Source organism: Spermophilus citellus, assembly GCF_964194105.1.
Source record: "Spermophilus citellus genome assembly, chromosome: 2".
Classification (NCBI taxonomy): domain Eukaryota; kingdom Metazoa; phylum Chordata; class Mammalia; order Rodentia; family Sciuridae; genus Spermophilus; species Spermophilus citellus.
In genome coordinates this window covers 218,620,405-218,639,618 of record NC_138183.1, presented here as the reverse complement: position 1 = coordinate 218,639,618, position 19,214 = coordinate 218,620,405, and positions in this window count along the sequence as shown.

Genomic DNA, 19,214 nt, shown 5'->3' with positions numbered 1-19,214 from the left:
AATAGTAACAATGAAGTAAACATTTTTACACTATTTTTTATTTTTTAATTGGTTCTAATTAGTAATTCATGGCAGTAGAACACATTTTGATACATTGTACATAATGGAGTACAACTTCTCATTCTTCTGGCTGTACCTGGTGCAGAGTCACATTGGTAGTGTAATCATACATGTATACAGGGTAATAATGCCCATCTCATTCCACATCCGTCCCATCCCTATACCCCTTTCTCTCCCCTTCCCTCTCCTCTGCCCAATCTAAAGTTTCTTCAATCTTCTCCACCTTCATCCTCCCATTATGTATCAGCATCTGCTTATCAGAGAAAACATTTGGGTTTTGGTTTTTCTGAGTTTGGCTTATTTTGTTCAGCATGATATTCTCCAGATTCATCCATTTAAGTGAAAAAACCATAATTTCATTCTTTTTTAAGGCAGAGTAATATTCTGTTGTGTATATACACCATATTTTTTTTACCCATTCATATATTAAAGGGCATCTAGGATGGTTCCCTATTTTAGCTATTATGAATTGAGTTTCTATAAACATTGATGTTGTTGTGTCACTGTAGATGGGATAGCTGGGTCAAATAGTGGTCCCATTCTAAGTTTTCTGAGGAATCTCTATACTGCTTTCCATAGTGGTTGTACAAATTTGTAATTCCATCAGCAATGTATGAGTGTACCTTTCCCCCTACATTCTCACCAAAACTTATCATTGCTTATATTCTTGATAATTACTATGTTGATCAAAGACTTAGGCACTAGGACAGAGACTCTGTGCCTAATAGAAGAAAAGGTGTGCCTAAATCTTCCTCATGTCAGCTTAAGAACTGACTTCCTTAAAACGACTCCTAAAATGCAAGAAGTAAAATCAAGAATCAGTAAATGGGATGGATTCAAACTAAAAACTTCTTCTCACCAAAGGAAATAATCAATAACATGAAGAGAGAGCCTAAAGAATGGGAGAAAATCTTTACTACATTTACCTCACATAGAGCACTAATCTCTAGGATATATAAAAAACTCAAAAAACTTAACAAAAATAAAAACAGATAACCTAATCAATAAGTGGGCTAAGGAACTCAACAGACACTTCACAGTAGAAGAATTATAACTGATCAGCAAACATGAAAAAATGTTCATCATATCTAGCAGAGAAATGTAAATCAAAACTGCACTTGTCTTTAAAATGATAATGAGACTCAGGAACACAAAATATGTAGCATAATAACATAATCAGATATTAGCATACTGTAGATTCAGATTATGCTATATAAAATTTCATATAGGGCTGGGATTGTGTAAAGTACTCACCTAGCACGGGCGGGACCCGGGTTTGATCCTCAGCACCACATAAAAAAAATAAAGGCATTGTGTTGTGTCCATCTACAAAAAAAAAAAAAAAAAGATATTTCTCTCCTCTCTCTCTCTCTCTCTCTCTCTCTCTCTCTCCCTCCCTCCTTCCCTCCCTCCCTCTCTCTCTCTCTCTCCTTTAAAAAAATAAAATAAAATTTAATACATAAAAATATTAACATATTCAATACAGTCAAGAAAATGCTTATCACACGAAGAATAAGGCTAGTTCATATTTTATCTAGTGTAGGAGTTAAGCACAAGCAATGGAATAACTTGAGAAGCTTTAAAATCTCACAGAAATTTTCCATCAAAAGGCATTGATACATTGTAAAATGATAAACGGTATAAAAATTCATCCACGCATTTAAGTTTTATTTATGATATAATGCTCATTAGAGAAAAATAAGAGATGAAAAACATTATTTGAGACATCCTGAATTGAATCAAAGCAAAATTGAAATGCACAGTAACTACACAAACCATTTGTCACCTGGAAGAGATTATACTTCACATGGAGCAACGGGAGACTTGACCCTTTTCAATGTTAAAGAAAAAAGTCAGGTGATTATGCATGACTAGTTAAGTCAAAAAGAGAAAATCTTTCTGAAATCTTTATATTTCGATTTGGCAAACTTGATGACTGAACACTGCTGCAGACAATGGTATATAATGTGATAAAATAGAAAGAAGAATGGTGAATGATCATTGTTATTAATAATTTGTCAATGATGTGATGATTTGTTATTAAAAAATAATTTCTGCTAAATATCATGCTCAGAAAATGGACTTAGCAACATTGGACAATATAGTTATAAGTGCTGGACTAATTTTCCCCAATGAACATTTTTCTTTTTTTGTACTTAGATCTCACAGTTTTTAAAACTTTGTAAAACACTAAATTCTTAACAGTACTTGAAGTTTGACCCTTTCATTACTAAGTTTCATGGAAATTAGCTTAACTAATATAAGGAAACTTAGCCAATTCATGGGACTTTAAACAAATAGTAGACACATTTTGGGGTTTGAAATGTTGACAGTTTATTAAAAATATAAAGGATCACCATGTGCCTAATCGATGTGTCACTGTACCCAGTTTCTGCCTGTGTAATGACCTAAAGAGAACATCAGCTACTATGATACCAATTTAATTACTTAATGGTTAATTATTTGGGATCCATTCACCTGCTATACAAACACTGTACCAGACCATGCACCCCAACCTTGACTGAAATTTTAAAATAAAAAGTGTTTAATTTTTTAAAAAAACTATGAATATTAAAATGATGTTCTGGAAATCTCTTCATTTTAGTGACTTATTATTTAGTAGTGGTAGAAAGAGTTACAATATTAGTACAATGGTAAAAATAAATGATGTGAGCCTTATATATAGGAAAGTTTTAAAATCAATAAAAATTACAGCTATGCAGTGAAATGATGGGCAATGATTTATATGTATAATTAGTGCAATGAAATATAAAATGCTATGAAAAATTAACTAGTTGCATGATCTTGGGCAAACAGCAATCTCTGTGTGCTGCTCTGTAAAATGAGAATATGTTTTTAATAATATTATTTGGAAGTATTATTTTTGCCCAATAATTTCTATGGTGAACACATAGCATTTTAGCCCATTTGTGCTACTAAAACAAAACTCCTAAGAAGGGGGTAATTCATAAACAATAAAATTTAATTTTGTCACAAATGAAGGATGAGACTTTCAAAATCAAGGGACTGACAGTTTCCTTGTCTGTTAAAGGCCTGCTTCATAGGTGGTGTCTTTTCACAAAAGAAGCCCAAACTAGCAAAGTCACTAATTTGTTCATGAGGGTTGAATCCTCATGATCACTTCTTAAGACCACCATGATGGATGGTAAATTTCAATATATATTTTAGAAAGCACATAAACATTCAAACTATTGCACATGTTGTTTTTAATTAAAAAAATTAAAATATTTTAAAAATTTAATTGCTATTTGCAAAAGTGGCTATTGTTGGGTAAGTCAACAACTATGCTTGTGTAGATAAAATGGATCATTAATAAAATAAATAAGTTGGAGGGGCGTTGTCTCTACACTACATAATCCCCATGGAAGCTGATACACGCAGCACACAGATGTCAGGAAGGCAGCCTTTGTGAGGATGGACTGAGCAGTCCAGTGAACTATGAGAGCTGATAGAAAGTGTTCAATTGTAAGTTTAACTCTGGGGAGCTGAAGAAGGCTAAGTCAGAGGAAGGAAGCCAGAGCACCTGATGAACTTCTTTATCCACTATACATTTGTCAAAGCCTGAACTGTGAAGTATGGGATGAAAAAAATATATTGTAATGTAGCACCTACCACATAAAATGATTTACAAATGTCCTTTGGTTTTATATATTAGAGTGAAAACAAAAGGTTTGTAATCCAGGGTCATTGCCCTAAAGCATGGCTATTGTCATGAGTGAGAAGGGGAACTAAAATAGAGATTTCCACATCATGGGACCCAGATATCATCATACATACACGACTAATGAGGAAATGAGGGGAAGAAAGAGATTAATACAAAACTAACAGACAGTACCATTTCTTAAATGAACATGTATCTCTCCAGGATTTCAGGAATGCCACAGCTTGACCACTAGGGAATCACTTATTTTGCTAGATTACTTATTCATTGAAAGTAAGGGAGACATCATGTCCCAAACTAAATACTGGAGGCACTAAACTAGCACATGTTCTCTGCACTCAGGTAGTTGGCTATTTAAAATGATGCCATTGGCTGTAATATGTGTATATAACATTGATAAATTTCTAGAAATGTCAAGTATTACTTTTGTTGAAGAGTATGAAAATTGGTACAAATGATACAGGATTATTACTACATATTAATAATTAGGCAGCGTTTAAGATGTTTTTATTGTGTATACTTTGCATGCATTATTTTATTTACTCTCCTTTGTAACCATAGGCTGAGAATCATTAAACACTGTTTTATTAGAGATTAGAAATTTGTCCTTAGACCTTATTTGGTCTAAGGACAGATTAAAAGAAAGTGGCAGGAAAAAAATGGAATTAAAGTTCACCTGACTTTGAAGTTCTTTGTCTTATCTAATGTGATAGCTGGTGCTTAAAAATGTTTACACTAGAAAAATTTGGAATCATGGATATCCTTCATGTGGAAAACTTACCAGCAAACTATTTGGCGAAAATAAAATTTATGTTAAATTCAATATTATTAGAAGTCAAGCTGAGTGAAAAACAGGAAAAACTTAAGGATAATCAACTGAAGGATGATTAATCATCTTTCAGAGGCTCAGAGTAAAACTGAATTGTAGATGGAAGGGGCTGTCATTTCTGTATGTGACAAGGGAATGTATATTAATGATTGAAAATAAGATCTTAAAAATAGCACTGATTTTTAAAAAAAATTATCTTCATAAAAGTACAGGAGATAACTTTATGACACTTAAATATTTAAAATTTTATATTTGGATAATTTTTAAAAGGGTTACACAATTGCTAGTCAGAGATCTCTCAAGTATTATGAAAATTAAGCAAATATAGTTTTCTTTAAAAGTAATTTTCTTTCTTCTAACTTCCAATATGATGTAGTGAAATATTAATCTATTTGTTCTTACAGGTAAGTATCAATACTCATATATTTTCAAAAATTCTGCATGAAAGGTATTATTCAAGGCTTCAATGATTACAAATGATAGAAAAAAATATAGAATTACATCTTCTTTTCAGTAACTAATTACCTAAAATTACTGTGTAATAACTCACAAAATGCAAATTGATATTATTGGGCCCAGATATTTAATGCAAGGCAAAACATGGTACTAAAACTGGTTTGAATTGTGGTTGTCATTGATACAAAATCTAATCAACCAAAAAAACTTCCCCTTTACCTCTGAGTGTTAAATACATATATAAAATATATGTTTCCAAAAACTTTTTTTTTGTCTGTATTTGAACAAGAACCCATGAATTAGGGTGGAACATGCTGATCATTTAGAAACACATTATTTTTCATGGCTTTACATCAAAATTAAAACACACAGAGGAAAAAAAAATGAAATACAGCATGCTGAATGTTTACATAAAGCCAGAGCTTCTTATAGTAAAATCTTCTGTTTATTTTCTTATATTTTATGGAGGATTTATTTAAAACCATAATCTGTGAAGCATTCTAAAGAATGCTGAAATACATATAGACTTCAAAAAAAATCTTCAGTTACAACTGAGAAGGGCAATTAGTCACATATTGCCTTATGGAAATTCCTACCAATATTATTCATTTAAAACTATAACATAATGAATTTCTCTAACATATTTTTAAATCTAAAACTTATTTTTATGTATCCAGATTCAAAATTTAGCATTCCGAAAGGAAATACACAATAACAACAATTTCTTTCCTACCAAAGGAGGTAACAACAATATATGTGAGAATTAGTTCATCGTGGTGGTTTAGAGCACAAATTCTGGAAACTTACCACTTATATTTTAATTTTAGCTTCAACATTTAACAATTAAAAAAAATAATAGCTAGATATTCAGTCTCTTTAAGATTGAATTTTTTCATATATAAAATTGGAATAGTAATGGCACATATTTCATAAAGTAATTGTTAAGTTTAAAGTGGCTTTATTCAATGAATGTGCTCAGGATAGAATCTTTTGCATTTTAAGTGCTAAGCAAATGTAAGGTAGTAATAGTAATGAAGGAAAATGTTTTTAAGACAAAGTATGAAAATCACACTTGCTCTGATATTCTAAAATGTGTATTTACTTCCTCACTTTCTACAAGTACTCAAGAAAAAACAATCGTGCAATTAACAGAAGAATTCACATGCAAAGGATATTATATTTTAGGTTTGTATTTTTCAGTTCATCAGTATTTAAAAGAAGCACATCCTGGAGGGGAAAAAATGAGCCCTGGGGAAAAAAAAACAAAGAAATATGAATAAAACATGGGCTTCAGTTAATAATGATACATAAACATCAATCCATAATCATAAGAAATCCAGTATATAAAGATAAAGAAGTTAAAAGAGATTGGTTGTGGAATCTTTAGGAAAATCTGTATTATCTTCCCCATAATTCTATAAATGTAAACCTGTGCTAAAATGTTCTAAAAGTCAGCTATTTAAGAAACAAGTACAAACTGAATAATCTAAATTAAGAAAAATTGATTAGCAAACACAAAGAATACTAAAAGAAGATGATAACAAATGAGCGTGGTGAACAAAGAAGAAAGAACATTCTGCATAGAAACAGGCTTAAATTCACTTCCAGTCTAAAATTAAGTTATAAGCAATTTAATTCACTGCTTTTAGGATAGTCCAAGCTGAGAGAACAAAATTAGTCAATGAATTCTGTGACATAAAAATAATGAAAGTCATGATTTATCTGTTAGGTGTAAATGGGGAAGAGAGCTATATAATACTAAATGTAGAGTTTACAAACTAGAACAGGAATCAGCAAACTATTGCCCAAAGGCTAAATGGAGGCTGCAGGTGGCCCACAAATCTTAAAATATTTTCTATTCTGGTAAATGTTTGCCAACTTATGGGATAGAGGCAATTTGGGAAAATATATTAAATAACATTTTTTTTTTAAATTTTATTGTTGGTTGTTCAAAACATTACATAGTTCTTAATATACCATAAATAACATTTTTTAGACTTAAATATGTAGTTGCTTAGGAGATAACCAAGGCTTTTAAAATGAGAAATCATGTTATTCAGGTTCATAATGTCATTACAAGCAAGGTAGTAGAAGAAGATTAATGTGAAACAGCTTAGAAGCAGAGACCAGGTAAGGGTCCCTGGCACCGTGCCTAAGATGGATGATTGGAACCTGATGGGACCAAATTTAGATAATGAGGCAAAAGATAATGTGAGAAAAATACAGCAAGACCATGGCTTATCAAAATGCGTTTTCTCTAATTTAGAAAGAAAATGCTTTATGATTTACTCAGAATGCAAAAATGTACCAAAACTTTCATAGCTGAATTAAAGTTTTTTTTTTCTCCCTAGTTATAGTGGAGATGTACTCTTTCATAAAACATCAAAAGTGAAAAAAATCAATTTGTTTCTAATTTTAAACTGGGCAGAGAGACTTTGGAAATAGAAGAAGTAAGACAGAGATTTATTTGCTTGTTGATTATTTATTATTACTTTCTTGAATTGTAATGATATATAAAACATGCACATATTTTAATGTAATATTTTATACAATGCATAGACTTAAATGGATAAGGAAAATATGGTTTCTCTCAAATGAAAGTAAAATTTTAAAAAATTAGAAAAGGTGCTATATGCATGTACTGGATATTAGTCTTTAAAAGGATATCCTGCCATTTATGTAAATGTGGATGAAACTGCAAGACATTATTCTGAGAGAAATAAGCCAGTTACAAGAGGACAAGTATATTGTATGACCCCCATATGTGTTAGGCACATAAAACGATCAAATTTATGAAAGCAAAGAGGAGATGAAGTGGTTTTTACCAGAGCCTGAGTGGGGATGAACATATAGGTTGTCTCTCTTGGTTGTCTATTGTGACTACACTCAAATGAATGTGAGAGTGCAGATAATTCTTTAAGATTCTGAGCTCTGATAGGATATATACCTAGAAGTGGGATTTCTACATGATCTGATGGTTTTATTATTAATATTTTGAGGAACCTCTATAGAGCTTCCTAAAATATTTGGCCAATTTTACATATGCCGCAGTCCGGCTGCAGAAAATAACGGGGGGGGGGATGAGCAACTTGTGTACATTGATACAGCAGGAGTGGGAGCCCTTTATTGTAGGACAACAGAGGTATTTATACATTCCACACAGCTTATCTTAATTAACATAAACTAGATACAGCAGCAGTCAACCAATAAGGAATCTCCACACTTAATGGCTCCCTGGTATTACTTCACAAACCACTCCCTCTGGCAAAATGCCAGGCGCCATCCAGACTTGTTTACAGACTCTAACATACATACCTTTCAACAGTTGATAAGGGTTCAAATCTCTGCACATATTCTAGCACTTGTTAATTTTTGTGATTTTGTTGATAGTTGTCCTGACAAATGTAGGAAATATGTTATTGTGGCTGTGAATCGCATTCCCCTGATGATTAGTGAAATTGCATCCCTTTGCATATAGTTCTTGGCTATCTCCACATCTGCCTTGAAAAAGCAGGTTGTATAAAAAATATTTCACTTTTAATATTAGTGACATGAAATATTTGTCTTTAGTAGTACAAAATTTAAAAAAGAATTATTCAAGCTCTCAAAAATTATACACATAATAATTTATAGAAGATTCTCTTAGCATGATTTAACAAATAAAAAGTGTATTTACCTATTTATCCGTCAGTTTTCACACTAGGAGGTCAGAGGAGCCAATAGACAAGGAAACAGAAGTCTGATTGTGCTAGAGATAATTTCTTTGAAATTTCATAAAGACTTGACTCTAGAATTAGGTCAAAAATGATCAGAATCAGTACCCTGTAGACAGAATTTGGATTTTTATCTTGTTAATTCTGACTTTCAAATTGTCTTCTGTAATTGAGAAATCTGCTAGCAGAAGCTTTTTGCTACCGTTGATTTTTCTTTCATTCTTCATTATTTTCATGCTGACATAGATGAATCAGCACAATAAGCCCACTTAAGTATAAATAAAATAATTCTTACTCATATACAGACAGCAATTCAAACCACAATTACGCAATAAAATATTTGTTTAATCTTTGTCAATTAACACTATTATGCACCTCAGATTCCTTATTTGTATAGGTAGAATAGCCACCGTATGCAGTTATTATACAGAATAAATTGAGAGGTAGGGAGGAGGGAAAGACATGAAGGATACTGGAAAATCCTGATGAATAAAATCTACAAAATTATGCCATGTTCATGTATGGATATACCACAATGAATCACATATATAGACAGATAGATATAGATATAATGTACTAATGAAATTAATACATTTAAGACTAGAAATCAGATCATTAGAATACAGCCAACACATCAAGGGGAAGGGGACGGGATGTGAAAGGAAAGGTATTTGCTTGTATGAATATGGCATAATGATTCCCACTAATCTGTAAATTATAATGTATATAAATATAAATAATATAATATAATATACATAGAACACCAAATTACATCCAAGTCCAGCGCTAGCAGTGCACATGAAATCTGGTATGTATCAGAGTTTTTTTTTTCCTTAACTCTTCCAGTAATCTGTCATTTGAGTTGTGAAAAGATTTGGAAAGAAAGGAAATATGTTCCTCAATAATATGTGCTTCAAAATTAGTGAATTTTAGTGAAATACACATAAATTATAATTCCAGATCATTGTTATTTTTTTTCTTTAGGAATATGGAAGGCTAAAGAAAAACAGAATCAAAATCAATAAAATGAGGGGCTGGGGATGTGGCTCAAGCGGTAGCGCGCTCGCCTGGCATGCGTGCGGCCCGGGTTCGATCCTCAGCACCACATACCAACAAAGATGTTGTGTCCGCCGAGAACTAAAAAATAATAAATATTAAAAAATTCTCTCTCTCTCTCTCTCTCTCTCTCTCTCTCTCCTCTTTCACTCTCTCTTTAAAAAAAATCAATAAAATGAAGTAAAATAACAAATCTATTCATAAGTATCATCATAAAGGCCATGTGGCAGATAAAATAAGTAAATATAACAAAATTTTCAACTAATTTCTTCTACTACATAGCTTGGAAGAAACATTTGCACATTGGTATACAAAAGATCCATGCTATAATCAACTTCTTTTCATTTCATATCTTCCCTAACAATATTTTATTTTCACTCTTCCTACTACTGCATCTTATTTGGGAGTTTTATAATCTGTCCTCTGAACCTTTACAATATACTAACTAACTTCTTTACTTATTCCCACCTTCCAGTTCACCATCCACAGACAGCATAATTTTTCTAGAGTATATTAAGTGTATCCTTAGTATTCTCACTTATTTATGTCTATATCAACTAGAGCAGTGGTAGCCAACTCACTAAATTCAATAATCTTTTCTGTAAGTACTATCTTGTCCAGCTGCTTTTACTGTCCTGACGTCAAATTTTAATATGGAAAGAAAAACTACTTAATATATATATTAAATCCATACATTGGCTTAATAGAAATGAAAGTAAAAGCATAAAGTATTTAATTTAAAATGAGCTAATGTATTTCAGTTTGTTGACTGAACTAGGAAGCATATTGAATTAGCAGCAGGGTTTCAGTGGCTTATTTAAATAACTGAATATAAAAACTGTAGTCCACACTGCTGCAAATATGACAGAATGGGTATTTAATATTACAAGGTCATTGTCATTAGTGATATTATTTTTTAAAATGATAAACAAATTTGTAAACTGTTCAGATAAAATAGTTAGCAATTTCTGCTGATTTCCAAAGTCTTCAATACCACCAATGGAAATCCGTTGTATATTAAAGTAGCAAAAAGATGTACCATGCCTATTTTAGAACAGTCTAATTTCTATCTTGAATTGATTAAAAATAATGGAATAAATTGGATAATATTCAAAAGTCTAGTTAAATGTGCTCCAGGTTTTCAGAACTGTCCTGAATACTGAAAATTATTTTTATCTTTATTCATTTCATAGCATATGCCAATAGGCCTCACAATATAACTCTACTACATATAATAGCCATGATATACTAACACCCTCAGAGATTTCCACATTGCATCATAAAAGATGGTGCTGCTCCCGTGATAATGACTTATTTAAATAACAAAGCCCAAATTCATTAGCCTGTAATAAAATACTTCTTTGATGATCTGACCTCTAGCAGCATCAGGTATCCACAAACATTTTATCATTAAAAATATCTGAATCTTTTGAATAAACCATGCCATGTCTTCCTCCTATGTCCTTTTTAATAGCATTCTTTTTACTTATGTTATTATTTTTGATCAATTATTAACACATAGAAACTGTGTAAATTAATAGGTCTCATTGTGACATTTTTTTAATGTGTAATGTGCATTGATTGAATATTACCTTTTAACTCCAATGGCTCCACTTCTTTATCCCTAAACTGAAATCATCGGCTTTTTCACCTTAATATACATACTATCTCTACATGAACAAAATTTCATGGTCATCCCATCTATGTTGGAATCCAAAACAGTTAAATCAGGATGACTAGGAAATCCCACTAGTTTGAGGCTATGAAAACCATTCGTATATCAACAGGATTATTTATGAACATGGTAGCATTTTATCTTAGAGATAAAGATTACCAATACCCCCATTGTGTATATGCATCACGTTTTGTTTTTTTTTTTTTTTTACCCATAGTCTGTTGGTATGCACTTAGCCTGCTTCCATTTCTTGGTTATAAATGGTTCTCTATTGAACATGGGATTGTAGAAGTCCTTGGGCTGGTTCTACTTCCTTTGGATATATACCCAGCAGCCGGATTACTCTATCATATGGGAGATCTATTTTAAAGTTTTTGAGGAACTGTTTTCCATAAAGTTTAACTAATTCACATTACCACCAACAGTGTGTAATGGTTCACTTTTATGGAAATTTTCAGAACCCTTGATTTTGTATACATCTTGCTAACAGCATCCTTAATGATTTTCTAAGTTACAGATTTACCTTTTCTTTTTCTATTTATTCCCTTTTCTGGCAATTTTGATGAGTCTGCAATCAGATGTGTCTTGGCTGTTCAAGTCAATAATCGTAGTAACTTACATAATCTAAGTTTCAGGTTTTTATGTTTGTGTATTTATTTCTAAACTTTATAATAAATGAGGGAACTAATATCTTTAAACATGTATTTGTGATGATAATCATTAATAATTTATATTTTTCTCAGTTATTAATTCTAATATATTAACTTTATTACTGTTAATATTTATATTGCATTATTATTAATCAGACTTGGAAATTGCACACTCCTCAAATTTCAAAGCCCAAGTATAGTAACTTGACCAGAATGCAAAGCTTGGCAGTGAAGACAAACAAGAGAAAGTCACTTAGCATTTTTCACAGTCTTCTAAAATCCTTACAAAATGACCTTCCTTGTGCAATAAAATGAGAATGAAATGAATACAAGGTAGCCTAGCATGTTATTTGCACAGACAATAATGAATTGTAAACCGAGGAAGTTGTGTAGTTGTGTAGTTGATGTTCAGTGGAAGAATTTTTTGCCTTATTTGTGAAATATTCTAATTCTCACTTCATTTTATAAGAATAGAATTAAGCATAATGTTTTACCAATGTCTGAGTATATATACTTTAAACAAATGTAATTTTATGGTCAGAGACTTATTTGACAAAATTATACATGAGAAAATAAAAAATAATTTTAAATTTGAAAATAAATAGAAAAATAAGCAGCCAGAGTTTGATTTTATATTATAGGTAGTTAGAATTTTTCTATTATGGTTACGACTATGAGAATATTTTAAGATGTGCATCCTAAAGGCATTCCAATTTCATTTGCATCTGATAGAAATGTAAATAAACCACATAAAACCATTTTTATAAGAAATGTGAGAATAATTGTCCAACTTTGTGAAGCATCTTTGGTTTGCCAATGAATGATTATACTTTTTAATATTTGTCACTATATAAGAATATGTCAATCTATCACTAACTGGGAGGAAAATGAACTGAAATTCATGTCAAAGATGCATTCTGAGATAGAAGTTTCCAAATAATTATAAGTGTGTATGTGTGTGTGTGTGTTTGTGTATATACATATAAAAATATGTATTATTTGTCATTATTCATACAGTGTATCAGGAAATATAAATTATTTGAGAATGTCAGTGATGTTTGAGAGGGGTTTTAAAGGGCAGTAATTCATTCTGCATCAACATGTGCATGAGATTGATGGGATGAAATTGGGAAGAAAATGACCAGGTTCTAGTAGTTGTGAAGAGAGAAAATGTGCAAAAATATAATCTGAATCCATTTGTTGTTTTAATATAATTTCCTAATGGGGCAATATATATATATATATATATGCTTAAGGAAAATATCTTTCTTTACTTATTATTTATTTTGTGGTACTAGAGATTGAAGACAGGGCCTTGCATGTGTTAGGCAAATGATCCATCTCTAGTCCGTATTCCCAGCCCTTTATATTTAACAATGAATACTTTTCTGTTTTATCATATGTGATTGCAGTAGCACAATTTGAAAAAAAATATAGAGACCTTCAAAAGTTAAAATTGTATGCAAACCTGCAATCTAGAAACTTGAAATAGTGTTTTTCCTAAAAATATTTATTTGTTCATATATATGATTTGCTATCATTCATATGCTGCTTGTAAAAAAAATAGTCTGAGTAATTGATGTTGGAGCATTCTCCTAAGCTTCCCAATGTTTCTTTCATTATTAAATGTAAAGATTATTTAGTAATGCATCATATGAATGTAAATTTTAGCTTAATCCAGATCTATTAATAAGCAATTGGTGTCTTTCAATATCATACATGATGAAGAGCTTTACAAACAAATGTTTTTACATGTTACTCATTCAAATATATTAGTAGTACTATATTTCAAAGCTAGTCTTAATATATTCTGAGACTATAAATAATATGGCTAAAATTCTTAGTGTGCTTAAATAAAATGCCGCATTTCCTCATTCTTCCTCAGTATTTGTTCTAATTTTCTTAACAACCAGAAGCTTTCAAGAAAATGAATTAAAAGTGCATCATGTAGGAGAATAAGAAAATATGACAGATGAAAATCAAAGTGAAAACTGGTGAAAAGGCATGGAATTCTATGTAGTCATTAAACTGATGAAGAAGCTTAAGACCCACTGATGGTGTGGGAATATACTTAGGTAAATTTTTATATATCAAGCACTGTGATTTTTTTTTTAGTTTTAAAATATGTATGTGTTAAAAATTATTGCAATTCAAGAGTCAATAGATTTAAGAGTTCTCTCCTATGTCAAATATGGCTATTTTGGGTTGACTTAAGTGGCTATCATCAAAGCTTCCATTCACATTGCCAAATCATTAATTGGAAAAAGAAAAGTAAGCAACAATGTCATTGGCTGTGAATATATATTTCATGTTGATAACTATTGGCAGATTTTGCTCAATACCAACTTTAAAGAATTTTCTCCAGCATCCTCATTAAAAATCTTTCATAATTCTTTAATTTTACTATCATGTCCCCTTTACCCATTCCCAAAGGGTCCCTTTTATATATATGATATATTAATATTATTACCCTAGTAAATTTCTAGACCTACTTCTAAGATTTCACTACAAAAACAAACAAACAAAAACAAAAAACAAAAACAACAAAAAACCCTCCCTGGCCACAGCTCTTATATATACTTGGTGCATGTCCTATTTTATTCTTTCATTTGCCTATGTTTTCCTTTTGCCACATGTCTTATAATTGAAATAAAAAGTAATGTGGTTTTTATTTTCTTAATAAATCCTGCAATTTGGGCAGAAAGTTCTGTGCTTTCTCTTCATCCCTAGGCACACTAAAATTCTTATAGTAAGTGATGATAAACATTTATTAACAGAAGGTTGGAAGGAAGCACAGAGGAAAAGATTTAGAACCTAGGTATCTGTTCCCCTCTTTAAATCACAAAAACTAAGCCCTGAATTTTCTGGAGGACAATATATTTGTGTTTGGAAAATAGTAAATAACTAGAAATAATATGGATAGTTGACTTTATCTCTTTTGTTTAACAACATAGGAAAATACAAATATCACTGGGTTTAGTCTGGCAGAGCTTAGCATAAATCTATTGCTCTGCTAGTTGTTAGACCTCAGGCAAAATTTTTAATTGCACAATGTTAAGTATCTTAGCAAGTGTGCCTGTACATCCCTTTGAAAAAAGAATGAGGTCAAATTAGAAATCTGAAGTGCTCGGCTTCACAAGATCCTAAGCACCTGTATCCTTCATTTTTGTTGTTTTCCCATTTCAACAGTATACAAAGAATGCTTTTTAAAGCTTCGTAGAGATAGAGAAATATGTTGAGAAAGTGTATATATGTATGAGATATGCAGCTGCATCACTGTAACTCAGGAAAAAACAATACAAAATAAAACAAAAAAACCCAGCTGACCTGCCTTCATATGGTAGATGGGCTGCATTGTGTGAATTTAATATTGCTCTGAACTAACAGTGAGGGGGCCCAGAACAAATCTCTGTTAATCTACTTTCCTATCAGAATCTGTAATTTTGGAACAATGAAAAGTCTCCCAAATCTGCCATGATTTCACAGAAACTTCACAACTACCTTTGTATTTTGAAGAAAAATAAAGCTAGAACTTCTAATTATCTATATAAAACTTTAGTCCTCGTACTCTTTGAAAGTAAGTTCAAAATTCAGGTTCCCTAGAATTTTTTCAGCATGATAAAAATTTTCATTACTTTCAACATACAAAGAATTCTCTTGTTTCTTGTTTTGTGAAGTTCTCTTCAGTGAAAGCTGTAATTAATTTATTTGCCTTCATTTTAATTGTTCTGATTCCACTTACATTTTTACAGGAGACAATTTTTCACAAATGATCGTGAAATATTTTATTCACAAATAGATTGAAACTAATAAAACTCTCACTTAACCATTAAGTACATTACTAACTAATGATTATAGTCTACAGAAATTATTTTCAAATTGATATTTCAAATTTCTAGATTTATGGAGGAATGCTAGAGACCTTTTGTATGGGGAAGTGGCTGATGAGAGGAGGTAGGAGTAGCTACTTTACACCTGACACTAGTAAATAGTTCTGTTTTTAACCTATGTTTAAATATTGAACTTTTAGGATTATATATATATATATATATATATATATATATATATATATATATATATACATATATGTATATGCATATATATATGCATATACATATATGTATATATATATGGAAAATATGAAAAAGAAAAATCAGAATTATCTATCTTGCTACAAAAATCTTTCAGTTTTGTGATTTTAAAACACATTCAAAATACAAAATAAAATCAGTTTAAATTACATTTGGCATGAGTATATGTAGTTTTCTGCATAACAATCTAGAGATGTACATGAAACATTAATGTCAGTATAAATTTCAGCTATCTGTCTTTATTTATGATATTGCTCTTCTATGTTGTTCCAATCTTAAAAAAAACATATTGACTATTAAAGAGACACTTCACTGCTTGGGCTGGAGATGTGGCTCCAGTGGTAGTGCATACTCTAAGTTTAATTGTATGGAAATATTAAGGACATATGAGGTAATGTGGCCTCAATAGCTTAGGTGAATGTAGTGAACAAAGGAAATTCAATTCAAGGTCTACATTCCTAGTTCTGAAAGACATTTGGAAAATATTTTCATAATCACTGAGTTCGGGAATGTTTTCTTTTTCTGCTCTTTGCCTCCAACACACATACTCAAATAGACCCAGAGTTATATTCATAGAGACAGATGCACATAAAAACTCTCACATATTCATTTGACATTTCAGTAGGAGACTAAACATATATCCAGTTTGGTATTTTCTTAATACATCTGAGATAGTGATTATATCTGTCAAAGTGCAAAATTTATGCAATACTTTAGGATATTTGTAATTTTTATTTGTATACAACTAATTATAGCATGCAATGCATGGAGTAATCTATCTGATTATATTATTTATAGTGGTAAATTACCTATCATCTATCTACTCTATTTCAGTATATATGAAATCATAGACAAAATTAATGTTTTCTCTATTGTTCTTCACTTCCAATTATGTTACTTGATATATAAATATTTTTAATCAATAAATACTTATCTGTTATAACCACTTTACGTTTGAAGTATTTACTCATGTGATTTTTTTCTTTAGTCATTTTCAGTGCTGGGGACAGAACCCAGGGCCCTGCACATGTTAGGCAAATGTTCTACCATTGAGAGGAGCCCGTAAGCAATATGCATAATAGCCTGAAGAAGAAAGTACTATTATTATCCTCATTTTAAAAATCGGTAATCTAAGATGAAGATACACACACACACACACACACACAGATAGATAGATAGATAGATAGATAGATAGATAGATAGAGATTTTTTTTCTTTTTCTTTCATATAGTATCTGGAACAAATATAATTAAAACCAAACCATATAGTGTCAAAGTCTGCTCTTCACCACCAGATGGATAACATGCTAGTAGTAACTGTTAGAAATGTGACAAGCACATCCCCTTGTATTGTTTGCAATGTTTTTGTATTGTTATCTGCATTTATTAGGTCAAGAATCAAAGTTTTTCATACATTGTGAAGAAGCTCACAAATCCAGAAATGAAGAAAAACAGGTGTGAAAACCATATGTCAAACTTCAAAATCTGTACTGTAATGTGCACTTCTTGATGCTTGATTGTATATGCTGATTTAAATCACATCGTATCATAATGGAAATGGCACTGACACTGGCTTCCAGTGCAGTTCTCCATGGAAGTGAGGTATTAAAGAGGGTCTAGAATGGTGAGGCAGGCCTCACTAACATTGTTTGCAATTGCATTGGAATTACAGCTGCAAATCAGCATCCAGCAAAACCCAAAAGCAGATTTTAATTCTACCTGATTTCATAGAATATTATTTAGATAGACCTAATTAGAAGCTATCCTTGTCTTTAGGAGACATTATTAAAGGACTCAAGAATGAAGAAACTTCCATGTGATTTTAATCTCAATATATTCTGTTCAAAATTTTAAGATGTTCATATTTTAATTTACGAAACTTCTTTTGAATTGATTTTTTAAAATTTGGTCGATTTCAGTTCTTATTATTCTAATTACATTTTTTGCTACCTCCTATTTAAAGCAAAATTTCATTATATCTCTTATGTTCTATAAGAGACTGAACATAAGGATACATATGTGCTTCCTCATATTTTTTTCTGGACTTGAAGACAAAATAAAATAAATAAAATAAAATAAAAATAAAAAATAAATGTGAAGTACTATAGGGAGGATTTTAGTTGTAAAGTTGGAATGTTTGTTATGGAGCAAAATTCATGTCATGATGATCCATGCTTTGTCTCAAGGTGAAAAAGATTGCCTAAATCTATCATAATACATTTATTAATAAGAAAAAAGATCCTCATGCATTTTTACTGACTTCATTGGCATTTCATGTTTGTTTAATTTTTATGTCAAAAGCTACAAAATGTTAATACCACATTACTACCTTGTCTCTTCTCAAATGATATTATGAGTCCTTCACTATCCACTGATGCAGTTTGGCTTTTGGCCACATTCCTGTTGCTTCCTCTAGAACTTTGTATCAATTACCACCTCTTTCTTTCTCACTTGTGCTTTTAATATGTTTCTTTATTTCCTTTCTCCCTAATTAAAAGTGGATTCACACTGTTTTTCTGAAAGAAGGCCCGTCTCTTGATACTCTGCCCTTCTTTCTGCCTACTACATTTCATAAAAGCATATTTTTTTATTCCCACCAATTTTACCTCCACAGATTCCTAACAGCAGTATCACATTTGCATTTTGCACATCTATTTTCTTCTTTCCTTTTCAGCCTCCACTGTTTCTGGTTATGCAAAATACAGCAATCTTCTAACACCATTTTCTGTCTCCATCTTCTTGCTCCAGATCCTTTTCCTCTATTTAGCCAATAAAAAACACCTCTATAACAGTCAATTCTTATCATTGTTTTTTGCTTAAGTACTTTTATCAAATTCCAGTGGCTTCATGATTCAGTCTTGTCAAAACCACCAAACATTTTTAATTAAGCATCTTTCTGGTTTGATACATTGACCCTACAGGAAAAGATATTACATTGTTTGTCTTTTTCCATATGCCATAAATAAATACAATACTATACTTGGTAATTATATGCTTATTGGT